Here is a 19,085-nt window from a genome sequence, read left to right on the forward strand (position 1 = left end):
TCCCCTTAAACTCCTGATGTCTTTCTTCTAGATTCTTCGCTGAGAATTAGACCAGCCACATCATCAAATTTCAGCTTTATCGACCCTGAAGAATTGCTCATAACAATCACCAAACCATCCCAACTGTCTGGCAGACTGGATAAGATTAATAACGCCCTGACCTCATCCTAAAAAATAATGCCAACGGATTCCAACTGGCTCGTGACTGTATTGAACTCGTTTAGATGTTCAGCCATGTTCCCACCATTTGACATCTTCATGTTGAATAGTTGTTTCATGAGATGAACCTTGTTGGACGTCGAGGGTTTTTCATACATGGTGGCTAGGGGTTCCATTAATTCTTTTGTGATTTTCATCTTGGATATATTGAAAGTGATGCACTTAGACAAAGAGAGTCAGATCATTCCTAAAGCCTTCTGATCGAATAAAAACCATTCATCGTCTATCATTTTTTCTGGTTTCTTCTCTTTTCCTCCTAGAGGAATATAGAGGTCCTTCTGATGCAGATAATCCTCCATCTGCATCTTCCAGAAGGCAAAGTTTGAACCATCAAACTTCTCAATTCTAGTCTTCCCTTCTTCCATCATCGCTCCCAATAGAACTAAACTAATAACTTTGATATCAGTTGTTGCGTAGCACGCTAACAACGCAGTGAACCGAGATCCAATCTCGGGTCTCACCCATAAACAATATACAGAAAGAAATATAAACTATAAAAAGAATCAAAGCATTCCAAACAAATCATAAGACAAGATATACATGGAAAATTCCTAACAAGGGTAAAGAACCATTGATGCAAACTTCCACTATGAAGAAAAATGAAGATTACAAGGCAATATACTAACCTCTCCCTCGAAATTACAAAGAAAATCCTTTACCTACACCTTAGAATTATTTTTCATACATTAGAAAATCCCTAGGGACACTTATTTATAGTTTAGGCAACTTCCATTTCTCACCTCTGCGAAAATCGACTCAAATTTCTGCAATCCGAATCAAATCCGGACTCAAATCTACGTAAGCTCGACTGGTCGTGTAAAGTCTTCGACTGGTCGAGCACATCCCACGACTGGTCGATCACCTCGAAAATCCAAAATCCTAACTCACTGAAAAACGAGTCGAGCTAGTCCACGACAAGCAAGTCACTCGACTAGTCAAGTGGCCGTCTAGATGTGGCTCCAAATCTCAACACGCACTCCACTAATTAGTCAAATAGCACGCTCAGAAGCTAAAACCAGAATATCTCTCTATTAACAGGAAGTTAAGTGGTCAAAATTTCAAGAAGCGATTGCTTTTTTTTGTCCTTTAAATTTTGATTACTTTGTACCTGTCTGTTTTCGATCTGTAACTTTACTTTATCTTTAATACAATTGCCCATAATATTTTCTTTCCACCTATCATATATTATCTCAAGTACTTAACTTTTTCTCCTTGTACATGGCATATCTATATTAATGACATAGCATATACATGGAAAGTTGTGCACCCGTTCATTTTCTCTTTCTAAGGAACTTTTTATGCCATTAATGGGGCACTTCAACCTTCAATACGCCTCGAATGCAAGTGTGACTATTCATTTTGAGTGCCTATATAAATGAGTCATTGGTGTTTTTTGCTCTACACACTCAAATTTCCTCAATTTTCAATCTTTAAAAGCTCTTACTTTCTCTTTTTAATGGTTGTTGCACTCATGTCTCCTATCAATCGGGCTTAGACTTTCTTGAAGGAAATTCTTTCCTTAAAAATTGATGCCTTCGCTCACTCCACCCTTCAGTATAACATATATACTTTTATTCACGACATTTGGATGACTGTAAGGAATAATATTCTTTTAACCGAATTGCTAGACGCTTTCGCTAAACTCTAGAGTATTGGCGATGCATACTTCGCTATCGAGAAAGACTTGAAAAAGCTTGATACTCAGACGAATAAGCATGTTGTCATTCACAGGAAAATAAACATACTCTCTTATCAATACAATTGGGCCTGGAATAACTACGTGCACTGAACTCAACAACATTATTTTAATAAAGTGATGTTCAGAACTTTGTAAGTTCATCGCAGAGAAATTGATGACGACCTCCAGAAGACTAAGCCTATTTACTATGAAAGGTAATTGAATTACTCTCACTCTTCTGAACTTTATCAATTCTCAAATCGATCTTTATTAAGCTCAGTCGTGTGAAAGCAACGAATAGAGGAGAGCGGTAGAACACAAAGTCGATATCATTGGTTGTTATATCAATCAAGTCCTACATTTCCTAGATCGTATTTTGAAAAGTAGAGAGTCCTGGAAGGTTGAAAGGTAAACGGCTAAACTCATCACAGAACATGTTGCTAAAGAATTTGATATGATGAGGGCTGCTTATGCCTAAGTTACATTTCGGTCGAGCCTTTACTTTTCTCTTTCTTCTCTCTTTTTTAAAAAATAAAAAATAAAGATATGTAACGGCCCCTCGATCACATTTTATTATTGATATCAGCCTTATAATATAATATATATGTTTATTTACTTTTGTCTTTTGATCGATTTCGATCTTTGTGCACCATTTATGACTATTTTAATCATCGATTGACTTAATCTTTCTATATCTCCTATAGATTGAGATGATATGCTTTTAAAAATTAATTATTTATTATCTTTTCATCAATATTATGAAGGTTATAAGCTCCTCAATGGATAACTTTTATCACTATGAATAGTCCATCGCATATACGTGAGCATTTATGAAACTCAGTATCTTTAGTTTCGAGAAAAAAATATCACTTTCCAAACCATATCGTCTTCACTAAAAGCTTTTTTTTCACTTTTTTATTATATGCTCGAGCAACTATGGTCTTATTTGTCATAGTGAAATTTAAGGCCTTTAGTCGAATTTCGTTTAAGTCTTCGAATTCTACCAGCATAGCCTCTATGAATTCGGTCGAGGTCAAGTTAGCCTAATAGGGTACCTGTAATGATGGCACAATCACCTCCAATGGTAACACAACATTATGTCCATAGGCAAGTCTGAATAGACGCATCCATGTGTTTGTTTAAATTGAATTACGATAAGCCCAAAGAGCTTCTGACAACTTAATATGACATTGTTTGAGATTCCCATTAATCATTTTTCGTAAAATATTCTTGATGACCTTATTACTAGCCTCAGCCTAGCCGTTGGCCTGAACATAGTAAGGTGATGAATGTAACGATTTAATTTTATATTAATCGGCCATTGCCTTAACTCTCTTGGATAAAAATGATGCTTATCAATCAATTACTGGTTAATTCAGTAATTCCAAATTATAGAATTTTATGAGTCTCGATGAACTCAATAATTTTTTGATGATTTATTCACATAATAGGTTTTCCTTCTACCCATTTAGTGAAGTAATCGGTCACTATAATAATGAAATTATCCTTTAAACGAAGGTGATAAGTTTTTTCTGTCAAATCAATCGCTCATCCTTGGAATGGCCAATATTTGACAATAAAATGTAATTTAGTCGCGGGCACATGTTCTATTGGCTCATGTTTCTAACATGCTTCACACATTTTAGCATATTAGTTATAACCGGCTGATATGCTCAGCCAAAAATACTCGTAGCATCGAAGTGTGAGCCTTTTTTTTTTTCAACCTAATGTGCTCCACAAATTCCTTCATACACTTCACCCATAATCAATATAGATTCATTTTTACTCAAAATTTACAACAACACTCCATTGATCCATTTTCTATATAGTTCCTTATCGATCAATAAATAATTTACAGTTGTCCTCCAAATGTCGCAATTGACTTTTTCTTTGGGGACCGAAGATATTTTATGATTGGAACTCTCCATTCATCATTGCTCACCTCAACCTGATAAATTTTCTTGGTTAATTCCTTTTGAAAAAAATGAGGGTAATGACTTCCTTTGAATAATCAACGTTCTTCCTTCAAATTTCTAGGCAATTTGAAGCCCCAATGCTAACAGTGTCATTTCATTTAAATCAATATTACTTTCTTGAGTTATATGTTTTAACTCGACTTCGTCTAATTTATTCAACAATTGTATCACCAAAAGATGATAGGATTATAGAACAACATTTGTATAATTAAACGAATCGATTAATTGGTTTATTACTAATTAGGAATCACCCATAAGTAATACCTCTTTTGCTCCTAAATCGGCCAACATCTCTAAATTAATTATCAATTATTCATATTCAGCTTGATTATTGGTGCAATCAAACTTAAACTGAAATGTAAATTCTTGTTTTCTATCGACTAGATCGATAAGGACAATGCCTGCTCCTGATCCTTTATCGGTTCTTAAATTATTAAATATCAGTCTACAGGGTGACTAATATACCACATATAAATCTAAGGCTTCTAAATGAAGTTGACTTTTTATATTTGAAGGATGATTAACTAGAAAATCTGTTATGGCCTGTCCTTTTACAACCCTATATAACACATATATTAAATTGAACTCTGATAATGTAAGAACCCATTTGCCAATTTGACCATTTAGAATCAGTTGATTTAACATATATTTTATTAAATCAGTAACTGCAATCACATTTACCATTTCAGCCAATAAATAATGTCGTAATTTTGTAATCTAAAATATAATGATAAACATAACTTTTTTTGATAGAATACCATCTCTTGGCATCTAAAAATGTTCAACTAAGATAATAAACCATGCGCTCTTTTCAGTCATCATCGTCTTATGCTAATAAAGGTCTAAACAATTTTATAGAAGTCACGATATACAACTTGAATGCTTGACCATTTATTAGTAGCATCAACATTGGTAAACTGGACAAATAATCTTTAATGCTGTTAAAAGCTAACTGATGTTTTGCTTCCTATCTGAACTCATCTCCTTGTTTCAGCTTCAATAAATGATAAAATACATTAGTTTTTCCTGTATAGTTAGAAATAAATCGTCACATAAAGTTAACCTTGCCAAGAAATTTTTGTAAATCAGTTTTGGTTCTCAACGGCCGAGCTTCTATTATTACTCGTGCTTTATGTTGATCGATTTCAATTCCTCTTTAATATACCATGAATGATAGAAAATTTTCAAATGATACACTAAAAGCACATTTCAGAGGGTTCATCTTTAATTTATGAATTTGTATTCTTTTATATGACTTTTGTAAGTGGTTAAAATCTCGATTAAAATGGCTGATTTGACCACCGCATCATCGATATAGATTTTCATAAATCGACCAATCATATAATAAAAAATGGTGTTCGTATATCTTTGATTTTTAAACCCAAATGACATTATGACCTAGTAAAATATACCTAAAAGACTAGGACATTTGAATACTATCTTTGAGATATTTTTCACTGCAATGTTTGTTTTATTATATCCTTAATGGTCATCCATAAAAGATATCATTTAATATCCAACAGCTCGATCAAATAGCTAATCGACCATAGGCATATGATACTCATATTTTGGTCTAGCTTGATTTAAATTCTGAAAGTCAATGTATACTCTAAAATTATCATTTTTCTTGATAACACGTACTATGTTCGAAATCCATTAGGCATATTTAATGGGTTTAATAAAACTTTCTTTTAAAAGCTGATCAATTTCTTCTTTTATCTTTTGTATCACTTCAGTCGTCATTTACCTAAGCAAATGTTTATGTGGCTGATAACCTTTCTTCATAGGTAACTTATGTTCAATCAGATTTCGATCTAATCTAGACAACTCATAATAATCCCAAGCAAAATAATCGGCAAACTCTTTAAGTTAATAAGTTCGGTGTATATTTGGAAATCCAATAATGCAATAATTTTGTCTTTATTAGAGGATCATAAACTTGAGCTTGAGAATCCTTTAATTTATTTAGGATTTCAAATCCTTTATTTCAATACCATCTTCAGTCATCTGATCATTCGATACTACTATTTAGGTCATATTAACAAAACATCCATTATCATACTTTTGCAAACTCTCTTTAAGCTGGGGTACTCTGGACATAAACTCAGTCTTGATCAAACATCGGTCTATCATGGAATTTCTTTTATCGTGCAATTTGTAGTCACATAGAAGAAAATTATAATCTTCGACATCTTTTCATTTAGTCAAATCATGGTTGCAATATCTTGTACGACATTATCAAGGTTCAGTCTAACATCAAATCTAGTCGATTTTACATTTTTGTCTCGTCCTGTAAATCGTATTGATTTGATCTCATTTTTATATAAATAAACCTTGACCATATTAGACATGGTTAAGAATGGTTTATTATTGGCCAACACCAATTCCACTCTGTTGGGATTTCAAAATATTACAAATTGGTGTAATGACGATGAAATACACGAGATTGAATGAATGCAATCTTTTCTAAGTAAAGCATCATAATTTGATAAAGTGTCGATCACAATGAAAGCGGCCAACTTCTTGGTTCTCACCATTAGTTCGATTGATAAAACACATTATGTTTGCGTTGCTCCTTTAGTAAAATTACTCATTCGGTCGAAATAAAGTCATCTCGAGTCTTTCTCAATTTAGCCATCATTCTAACCAATAAAATGTTAACAACGGCTTCATTATCGACCAGAACGCGAGTAATTGGACACCCTTCCAAGTGACGGAGATATACAATAGCTTCAAATGTTGGGTTATTTTTAGAGTTAGTCTTTCAATAATTATATTTTCAGATGAGGATCATGAATCCAATCTTATATTTTCAAATGTTGGTTATCCACTTCATTTGTAACTTCATTATTGATTCCTTCATTCATTTTAGAAGAGGTTGGTTTTAATATTGTTCTTGCTTTAGTAAACAATTCTTCAAACAGAAGATCATTCAAAAAATCTTCATCGCTTGAGTATTCGGTCAATCCTTTCATATCTATTCCCACCTTATTATAATTATAATTTTTTACTGAGTCAAGCCCTATATGAAGTTCGACCATATTAATCGATATCTGTACTTCTTCTTTCAACTTTAATATTACTAGCCTCGATCAGGTTGACAAGTATTTCATCTGATATTTGTCCCATGCAATAGTTAACTGTCTTCTTTCCGCTGCCTACTGTCATTGCTAACATCATTCATGAGTATAAGTCATCCCTTCTAGTATTGCTAGGAATTTCGGATGACTCAGCCTTTTCCAAACTTTGACTCAAGTAAGATGGGGTTTAACCATCCCTTGCTCTAAGATAGGCTCAGTGTGATCACTAATGTATTTAACCTTTTGTAAGTAAAATGAATTTCTTTCCTCATAATTTTGATTAACCGATTATCTTACTTGATATTTCGGTCGATAAAATTTCTTATTTGATCGAGTTGGCCTCGCACTTTTCTTAAAACGGTGATGATAATTTGAGATTATTTCCTTTAGATGTGCTTTGATTTGTTCGATCGTAAACTTAGGCCTCATACTCCTTTTGTCATTATTTCACTCATCACCTTAACCCATTTGAATTATAAGATCAATTTATTTTTCCGTGGGCAAACCAACCTTTAAGGATTAATTATGGCTATATTGATCTCCATATTGGACAGAAATGAATCAGTATCGATCAATATCGCTTATTTTTCTTTTTTAGGGAACCTCAATAACTTTTTATTGATGTTGCCTTAAATAACATTTCTGAAAATAACATATTTTTTAATAGAATGCGACCGAGTTATATGTTATTTATAACAATTAATTTTCTTCAGTTCTTCAACTGTTAGAATTTTATAGTTAATAGGAAATTTGATAAAATTTCCTACTAATTTGATACCAAAGATTTCGTCAGTGCGAGTAATATTAAAGGTATACATTATTTGAACTTTCTGATTAGAAGATGTTGTTTCCTCTACTTTAAATAATGCCGAGAATATGAATGGTTGTTTAGCCACTACAACATCATAATTAAGGTCATAATAATATGTTTCTGCTAACAAATTCTTTTGTCACATTAACTCCTGAAGCAGAGCCTCATACCGAGACACATTTTTTGTTAAATCATAAAAATCTGTGAATTTCATCCTAATAAATTCTTTCGAAGCTTGAATTATAGTCCGTCTTAAGCTAATTGGACAAATTCAGCTTCGATCGTGACTACTTTATAGCGGCTTTTTGCTCTTTTAAACTGAGCAATATAATTTTCGATCGATTCTCTTAGCAATTGTAGAAAATGAGCAAGACCGGCTATATAAATTTTTTTATCTTTATAGAAGAACTAAGCATAAAAATTTTCCTTCATCTCTTACCAAGTCTATAAGAAATTTGGTAGAAAATTGGAATACTAAGTGAAAGCTACCCCAATGAGTGAATGACCAAATAGTTGTAATTTATAATACTTGTTTTAGCCAACTCTCCACATTATATGGTAAATTGACCTATATGTTCTATGGCCGATTGACCGATATCATCTATAACCAGTGTAAAGTCAGGTAGATAATTCCTCGACAATAAATATTGTCGGTCGATCCAGTCAGTATATGGCTTATGATAAACTAGAGTAGTAGTTTGACCAAGAACTTGGCTAACTACTTCCTGAACTAGTTGAACCATTTAGTTATACTCCTAGTACTGCTGTGCAGCAACTAGAAGTATTTGTGGACTAACCTTATATTATTCTTCATTATACGGTTGATTTTTAGGCAAAGGTTGCCTCCCAGGTATCTTTTGATTCCTGACTTTAGGGAGTAAGTTCCTATTCTCGCGTTTAGGACGTCTGAAATCTACCAGTGGTGGTGAAATTCGTACATCCTAGATAGGAATACGTTCATGACGTATGAAATCTACCGATATCGGTGAATTTCGCATGTCTTGGATTGGACTAGGGATATGTATAGATAATGTATTTCACCGTAAATGAAGTATATGTGGCACTGGCTAAGTTGGTGGTACAAGTGCCAAATTTTCAACAGAATTAGTATCGACATGTTACTGAGGTGCAACAATTAGTCTTTTAGCAAACAAAGCCAACAATCAATTTATGCTCTCAGTATGGCCGAACATCCACTTATTAAAGGCTTCAGTCTGAGCTCGTGAATGTTCAGCTTAAACATGCAACAATTTTGTGATGTGTTGAATCCCCCTTTGCACATTAACTATTCCAGTTGACATAATCTCAAAAGGTTAAACTCGGGATGTCAATGATCTATCTGGATTTGGTGGAACAGGCACCAAACTATGTGTTTGATTTACTTGCCCACGTACTTGTTAAACTTGCAACTCCTCATGAGCAGGATGCTCGTTGGCTACAACAACATTAGTAGCGGCTGGTGAAGCATTACCACTACCCCTTTGGCTCATAATTTTAAAAAATTATTGCATTTGTAAGTATACTTGTGTACCAAAAGTGTTCTTTTATACAGTCAGTGTAAAACAAATATTGATGATAATCAAGTAGTTTTTGGGTCCCACTAGGTGTGCCAAAAATATTGGCACTCAGTTTGTTTCCTATCACGTGTAGTGTGTGCAGGCTTGTTATAATCGATAAATCAGCTCGATCCAAACCAATCAACTTTGACCCCAATGGCTTAAATAAGTAGATACGTCTAATATGAAAGTATATGACCAGATAATGAGATGATCAGTCGCTTACTTAGTCACTTGCAGAATTTTATAATGATCAAACGATAATCAAATAATGGGGTTCTTTCTCCAAAGATGGGTTATTTTGTGCCTTCCATAAGAAAGGACTTTCAGTATGCTAGTGCAAATCAAACAAAATGAAAAACTCACAATCGATCACTAGGTGCAACTGTAAGAATGAGTCTCTTGAAAGAACTGCGTGATATTAGATAAAGAACAAATCTAACATACGAGCGTAGATTTAAATTATAACTAAAGACTATAGCTCAGAATTACCGCTACTTGATTATCGTTATAATTCCTAAGATAGGCTGAGATAAAGTAAATTGATAAATTTGGTTTGATTTGATTGGTGTGATATTTTGTGATAATGCTTGATTTCCTCTCTTATTTATAAATTTCTTTTACAGCTTATTCTTTTATATAGTTTTTTCATTAATATAACAGTTACTATTATTGAAAATACTCTTTTTAAATTCTTCACTTATTATGTTTTCTTTTCATTAGAGAGTTAAAATTTGTGTCTTGATTGTCTTTGAAGATCTTTTTATTCATCTTTTGTTTCCTGTGTAATGCGTTGTGCAACCCTCGTACTAACTTCTTCGTGAATGGTTAGAAGCAGGATGCAACAAATATTATCGTCGTACGGGCTGTATGAGTACAAATAAATCAATGTGTTCACCACAGAACGAGAGGTTCTGATCTCGCAAAAGTTCTCCTAGTTTTCATTTGAGAGGCAAGTGCACGGGAGCGTTGTTCACTTGTTTTCCCGTACCTATTAAAAAAAAAAAAAAAAAGAGACTGTGAAGGCATTGATGCCACACGTGGCAACCTGGAGAGTGTGTAAGAGATCGAAGCCGTTCATCCAGCTTATCCCACGCCTTTAAATCTTTCTGAATGAAAACCAAGTAGCTTTAGTTATCAGATGTGCGAAAAAACACTTTTACGTTGAAATAATCATTTTCTTCTTCTTCTTCTTCTTTTGGCCGTTTAATTCACATACGCACACGTGGCGCTGACGAACGGAATATCATGATTTTGGGACAGGGACATGTCCATAGTGGGCCATGCCTGATGAATGGTGCACCTGGCTGTTAGCTTATATCTAGCAGAATAATGATTTGTTTCTTAATGGGTGGGGTTGGATACGGCGGTTGGTGGAAAGGAATTGTCGGTCTCATGTGTTTATACCAGAAAGTTCCGCACTAACGAGTGCACCATTCATGTGAGGTGAACTGTGTGCCCATGCGTGATGAATTGCACACGTGTGAGAGATCTGGGCCATCTAACACGCAGGGCTTATTCAGGTGCTGGTTCACTCATCAGGTGAGCCACACGTGTACATGTTCACTTACCTAGGGCTTATACAGGTGCTGGTTCACTCATCAGGTGAGCCACACGTGTACATGTTCACTTACCTCATGCGAGTGGGATCCATTTGATGAGTGGATCTGTCTAGTCTATGTATGGGACAAGAACCTTCGCAGTTGGGTAGGTCGGATCTGAAGTGGGGCCCACGTGATGAACGTATGAATCTAATGCATGGTACAAGTTGATCTATGAATCAAGTGGGCCACACGAGATACAAGTTGGGGTGAAAGCCCAGTGTTGATATGTTTGGAATCTAGGCCGTTCCAATGCAGTAGGGCCCACCGTTTATATGTAGTCAAGCTCAGCTGGGCCCTAGCATGCCTAGACTCAGGCCTGGGTTCAGCTTTTTATGCAGGGCTTGTTTAGACCTTAGCCCGGCCTGAACACGCCCATTGATAGCCCAACGCCTACCAGGTGAAAGTTGGGAGGGTTGATAAGTGTGGAGGGCTATAGCTGTACACGAACTGAGTTAACTCGATTAGCTCACTCGACTCAACTCGAAAAAGCTTGATTCAACTCAGTTTGAAATTGAGAAATTGAGTTCGAGCTGAGTCGAGCTGATTTTTTTAACTTGAAAAATTTTCAAGCTGAGTTCAAGCTTACTCGAGCTTGACTCGACTCGGATCGAACTCAGATCGAACCAATTCGGTGACATGGTTATTTTTATATTGATTTTGCTCACCAAGTGTTTGATGAAATTACTTAATGAAGTGTCAACTGGTGGTGGGGAAGGTATGAGTATGAAATAAATACCCTTGTATCTTTATTTTGATGTTGCTTAAGTGCTTGATGAAATATTTGTAAACTGATGCTGTTGTTTTATATACCGTGAGAAATTGAAGGTGTACTCTATATGTTTGAGAAAATAACACATAGGTTCGATCACAGCTCGAATTGGCCCGAGTTTATCACTGAACTGAGCCGATCTGGCCAGTCAAGATCGAGGACCTAGCCAAGCCGGAGCTACGGTTAGCTAGTGGCCAAGCGGAGTCGAGTTGTGCCAAGCTCGACTCGGTTAGACTCATGTACAGCTCTATGGAGGGCTCACCTTGTTGTAGGGTAAGACCAAGACTCGGGCTATTTTTCAATTCAGGTGGGCCCCTGTTCAAATCAATGGTGAGCGTCCTCTCTCACATGATTCCCTGTTTGTGGCCCACCTGAGTGTTGGATCAGGCTGAATTTTATTACTGGGTGGTAATATAAGGTGATGCGTCTGATGGACGGATTGGATGACATACATACATCACATGGGCCCCAAATCTTTGCGGTACCTTAACACACTGATGATAGTTCACAATCAGTATTAGATGAGGGTATCGAGTCATCCACCTAGATTAATCCAAACCGTCCCCGGAATGTGGGGTCCACTGTGAATGAAGCATTCCTAATAATTGAACAAATGAAAATATCAAATGGATGGTTAAAATAAGATCGTCAGGGATTTGCACTCAACATGCAAACTTGGATGGCTGAGATTCTTCGATCGATATTATTTTCTGTCCACTCTCCATCCAAAATGGGGTCAAAATTTTGGACGGTCGATTTCCTTAAATGCATACTACACAAGTAGAATATCCTCCAGACCATTGATTGATGGGCCTTAAAACCAGATAGGATCAACGGTCCAGGAAAGACCAAAGCATGGATGACTAGCAAAATCTTGAAGAGGCCTGTGGCTCAGTTACGGCTTTAGTAAGATTGGGACAGCGAACCAACGGTGCCAATCATAAGACCACGAAACGAGTGGTTGTTCTTGATGGGGGGAAAACGAGGCATGATCGTTTTGCAACAAGATTGGGCTTGAAACTGACAAACTAAATGGGCTGGGCCCAGTACTAATGGGCCAATGAGATTGTACATATGTGGCCCACCTGATGAAATAACCGGCCTGAACATGGTTCCAGGTCATGTGTGGGGTGGGAATAGGGGTGTCAACGGGCCGGGCCAAGGTCTGTTCAAGCCCAGCCCATATTTTTCAACATATGTGTAAACCCAGACCAGGCGGTGACAAATTCATGGTCCAGTCCGAGCCCAGCCCGGAATACATATTCAGGTCCTTTAAGAGCCTGTCACATCTAAATGATTCATAAGTCTCACTAAGAAGGTTTCTGTGATCATGAGAGAAATCCACACAATTCATAAGTTTGGCCATGTGATTTTACTCAAGGGACCGAAAGATGGGAAAATCAAACACTTAAGTTGGCCACAAACCAATAAATAGTGGACCGTTAAAGGCCACTATCTAACATTTTCTTGTTGTGGGGCCCAGATATGTATTGGATTAGCTTCGATTTTAGGCCGACTAACAAAAATTAGATGACCAAACTAGTGGACGGATCAGATTTGTCACAAGCATAACGAAAATGGGTCACACAAAATTTTGATACCAACTTGGAGATGGTCGTTGTGATCATATGGCCCACCGTGTTGTTTAAGAAAAATCCAAGCCGTTTACCATTTCCCTTGTATGATTTTCAAGGTTGAGCCCAAAACTGATCCAGATCCAAAGCTTAGGTGGGCCATGGGGCAAGTAACAATGCATATTAAACATAAGCCCTTCAAATAGTCCTGGGGCCAAAAAAAAAAAAAAAAAGGTGCAAAATCTGATGGTTATGATTAAGCTACTGAGAATTACCGATTATTTCAATGATTTGAATGGACTAAAAACATTTTAAAAAATGGACCATTGATAATTTCAGTGGCGGTAAGCCACCGATCACTTTTTCGTGTTCTGAGACCCACCAGTGGTGACTTTTGGACCCACGTCCTAAAATGAGATGGCAAAAATAGTGGACCACCTCCCAGGGCGAAAATGATAAACGGTTAGAATTTGTCACAAGCATAAAGAAAGTGGGTTACACCAAAATTAAGGATTGCATGATAACCAGTCACAGCTCGGACTCAGTGCAAGATTTTGCTACGCCTTGATTATGGGGACCACTGTATTCTTCGCATAAAATCTGAGCCATCCATTTCCCTTATATGAATCTAGAGCTTTGGCGCAAAAATGATCGAAATCTGAACCTTATGTGGGCCACACGACATGTAAAAGTGCATATCGAATGCAGGCCCTTCAAACAACTGTAGAAGTTCTAGATCAGGCGTAAAAAATCAGCTAGTTATGTTCAGTCCATTGGGAATGATTTTTTGAACAATGGTTTGGATGGCCTACAAATATAAAAATGACCATTGATAGTTTTAACGGTGATAAGCCACGGACCCACTTTTTCCTATAGTGGGACCCATATATGCATTGGATACTCCATCTCAAACCCATATAAAAATGACCATTGATAGTTTTAACGGTGATAAGCCACGGACCCACTTTTTCCTATAGTGGGACCCATATATGCATTGGATACTCCATCTCAAACCCAGCCCATTAACAGCCCTAGATTGGAACATTCTAATCAATTGCTCTATCGTCCATTGAGAACAGCATATTACATGCTAAAACACTAGGGTGACTGAGGATAAATATTTCAGGGAACAACTACACGTGGATGAGATCTACCCTGTCCACCAGGTGGGCCACCTTGTCAGTGTCCGTTCATCCTGGTGAAGCGTATCGGACGAATGGATTGGATGGAATATAAACACTATGGTGGGCCGCCCCAAACACAACTAATGGTGGGATCCTTTACTCCTAACCCCGAGATATGAAGTGGGACACGGTCTAACGTGTAGTGGACAAGGTGAACTGGTTTTCGTTGGACCTAGAAACCAAGCCCAGAAGAGCGTTCGATGAGTGGGCCCCGCCTATCTGTCCTGTTGGGCCTTTTTGAATGGTCAAGCGTAGGGGTGTACAGGGGAGGGAGCTGCTAGCAACCGATCTCTTCCAGCCGGAGTGAGTTTCCGGTGCATTTCCGGCTTCTCCTGTTGAGCTAGGAAAGCAAGGCACCTTTCAATCCCTACTTATTACCTTACCTTGGCGAGCCCTTCTCCTGGCAATCTCGCTCCTTCAATGACATTAGTGAGTTGCCCACCCCATTCATTATTATAGGATTCTTGTTGGCCTGCTTCCGCCCCATCAGAAACTAGGTCTCATTCGTCGTTGTTGCAAGCTAGGATATGCTCAACTTCTCCCATAGAAAGAGCCGAGTCATCTCTCCTAGCTCAACTCGGCTCGGCTACTAGCTGACCCCAGCACGAACTCGGGTCGACTCGGTCCTCAAGCCTGACTGACCAGCTCTGCTTGGTTTGGTCGGTAGCTCGGGCCAGATTGAGCCGAGTTCGAACCAAGATCGAGCCTCTGCGGCATTTTCTCAAACACATGGAGTGCACCTTCAATTTCTCACAATGTAAAACAATAACATCGGTTTACAAGTATTTCATCAAATACTTAATAGGCAACATAAAAATCAAGATACAAGGCTATTTATTTTATATCCATACCTTCCTCTCCACTGGCTGACACTTCCCATTGAGTCATTTCATCAAATACTTGGTGAGCAACATCAATATGAAAATAACCGAGTCACCGAACTGGTTCGATCCAAGTATGATTTGAGTTGGGGTTCGATCCGAGTCAAGCTCCGGCAAGCTTGAAAATTTTCGAGCTCAAAAAATCAACTCGACTCGGCTCGAACTCAGTTTCAAACCAAGTCGAATTGAGATTTTTCGAGTTGAGTCATGCAAGCTAACTGAGCTAACTCGGTTAGCGTACACCCCTAGTCAAGCGCTACACCTGAAAACTCAAGCGTGAGCACATCCTGAGAGCATCTAAATACAGGGGTGGGCCTGGGCTCTGACCCCATCATCACAACCATCTTTTAACTTTGGTCCATCCACGTGATAGCACCACAAAATCTGTAAGTGGCAGTGCATCAACCATCGGACACTTCCAGAGTATCAAATGATGGCCTGATTTAACAAGCCAGTTGGCGAACGGATGCAAACTTGATTGCTACTTAGATCAGTATCTGGTTATAAAATAGAAGCCAGAACAATTACCGGAGAACAATGGAACACATACAATGGACGGACTGGATGGTTCAACCACATCTCAGTAGGTCATATAAACAATCAGGTAGGTCTCAATGGGTAGGCATTCTCCCTCAAGTGTTGTCAATGGTGTGGCCCACCTAAGTTATAGATTGGTCTGATTTTTAGGGAAACGGATTGGCTACTCCCCCTGCCACTAGCCTGGTGGCTGGTGGACGGTGCTCTGTGGGCCCCATCATGATGAATGTGTTTCATCCATTCCCTTCATCCATTTTTTGCAGATCATTTTAGGGCTTGATCCGAAATATTAGAGGGTTATATATCTCATGTGGACCACACCACAGGAAAATAATAGTGATTGGATATCCACCATTAAAATCCTCCTAAGGCCCACTCTACTGTTTATTTTACATTCAATTTGACAAAGATCAGCTTGATCCAAAACTTTTATGGCCTCAAAAGGTTTTTAATTGTCGAAGCTCATTCGACTTTGTTTCCTGTAATGTGGTCCACTTGAGATTGGGATATATCTCATTTTTGGTGTCATACCGTAAAATGATCTGAAAAACTAGATGGACAGAATGGATGAAACACATACATTATGGTGGGCCCATAGAGCACCGACCACCAGCCATTGGCTAGTGGCAGGGGAGTAGCCAATCCGTTCCTCATTTTTGGGCCATGGGCACCATGCAAAGGTGCATCTAATTGATAGTGTGAATGTCTTACACAACTGTATGGCGAACAGAGTTCGACTAAATAGGAAACTCCCATGAGGTCCACTTCACAGGAAAAAGGAAAAGGCACCATGAGGTTTGACTTCATGGGAGTTTTCAATGAGGTCCAGCTCTGTGGGCCCACTGTGATGTGTGTTGGGCATCCACATTATGCATTTGGTGGATCCTCTCTAAGTTATAGGATGTCCCGAAAATCAGTTGTGTTTAGAACTCAGGTGGGCCACATCATCTAAAATCATGCCTAAAACTTCTAAAAGCACTTGATGGAGCCCACTTGAATTTTGGAATGACTGCGAATTTGGTGTGACTCCTTACCCAAATGAGGCACACACAATGGATGGGCTGGATGGCTGATAGACATCTCAGTGAGCCCTATAAACAATTAGAAAGGTTTTAAAGGGTAGACATCTACCCTTGACTGTTATTGATAATGTGGCGCACCTACATCATGGATTGGCCTAATTTTTAGGCCGGTGGCCCAACATGAAAGGGTGCATCTAATTGATGGCGTGAATATCTGAAACCCATAATAGTAGGGCCCACATAGCTTGGCCTTAGGTGAAGCTCTCCTAAGGTGGACCTAATAGCGTCAGACATCTGAACTTCTAAATCATGAGATGTCCAAAAAATCAGATAGAACTCAATGTAGCAGCACCATTTTAAATCTTGAGAAATCATGCCTAAAGCATCTAAAAGCACTTGGTGGGGCCCACCTGAGTTATGGAACGACATGTAACTTGGTGTAACCCATTACCTTAATGTGACACACACAATGGATGGGCTGGAACCATATTTTAGTGGGCCCTATAAACAATCAAGAAAGTTTCAATGATAGACATACACTCTTAATTGTTTTCTATGGTGTGGCCCACTTAAGTCATGGATTGACCTTAATTTTAGGCCTTTGGCCAGCCATGAAAGGGTGCATCTAATTGATGGTGTGGATGTCCTACACACATAATGGCAAGGCCCATAGAGCTTAATCTCATGGGTAGAGCTGGGCAAGACTTGACTCGATCTGGCAAATCCAACTCATCCGACTCGACCCGAACCGAATGACAGAGTCAAGTTTGGATCGAGTAGACTCAGCTGGATCCGAATCCCGAACAAATCGAGTTTGGGTTACATAGTAACCCGATCCGACTCGAACCGAAACTCGATCCGGTCGGATCCAATTTGATCCGATCGGATCCTATTCGATCTGAAACCCGACTCGATCTGTGGTGGGGCCCACGTTCTATACTTTGCTGTGGTCCAACATACTACTACAAGGATGTTGTCATCATTGCTTTTTACACCTATTTGAAAAACCTCAAAAATGGTGGCAAGTAAAGGAAATCGGGTTGTGCACTAAGTTACTTGATATGCTCTTATCGTACTGAGTAAACTCTGTTGGGCCCACTGTGAATACATGTGGTTTATCCATGCCGTTCATCCATTTTTTCATATAATTTTAGGGGTTGAGCCCAAAAATGAAGTCTATCAAAAGCTCATGTAGACCATACCACAGGAACAATAGAAGTATTGATTTCCACCGTTAAAACCTTTCTAAGGCCCCTAGTGATGTTTATTTGTCATCCAAACTGTTCATAAGATCACATAGACATGGATGAAGGGAAAACACAAATATAAGCTTGATCTAAAACTTCCGTGGCCCCAAGAACTGTTCAACGATAGACTTCAATTCACATAGTTTTCGGTGGTGTGGTCCACTTGAGCTTTTTATATGGTTAATATTTGGGTTAAAGCCCTAAACTTATATGATAAAATGAATGGACGGAGTTGATACAATGCATGAATGATGTTGGGGCCCACAGAGTTTACTCAGTACACTTAGGGTAAGAGTAAGAGTTAATCAGTATTCAGTATGCAATCTGCTTCCTGGGTAAAGGGATTGAAATTATGAAAGTATAATTTGTAGGTCTCATTGTTATGCATGTGTCTAATCCATGTCGTTCATTTGTTTTACGTGCCTATTTTAGGGCATGAGCCAAAAAATGAGGTAGATACAATGTTCAAGTGGACCACACCATAGGAAACAAAAAGAATTGTGAATGCCTACCATTGAAAATCAAAATGAGCTAAGGGCACACAAGGATGTGTATCTGTCATCCAATCGGTTCATGGCATCACACAAACATGGATGAAGAGAAAACACAAATATCAACTTGATCCAAAACTTCTGTTGCCCAAAAGAAGAAATGAATGATAAATGCTCAATCTCTCCTATCTCATATGGAGTGGTGCACTTGAATTTTGGATCTACCTCATTTTTGGGCTCATGCCATAAAATGAGTGGGAAAAATGAATGGATGACGTGGATCAAAGACATACATAACAGTGGGCCCCATAGATTTTAATGAGAAAAACAGAAGTTTTTCAAACAAGCTTCCCATCAATGTCACGTCAACATCATTAAGCTTTTCAAACAAGCTTTTGTAAACATCACGTTAACACTCCATGCGAACAGGAGCCAACTCGATCCGACTAAGTATCT

Source organism: Magnolia sinica, chromosome 15, assembly GCF_029962835.1.
Source record: "Magnolia sinica isolate HGM2019 chromosome 15, MsV1, whole genome shotgun sequence".
Taxonomy (NCBI): Eukaryota; Viridiplantae; Streptophyta; class Magnoliopsida; order Magnoliales; family Magnoliaceae; genus Magnolia; species Magnolia sinica.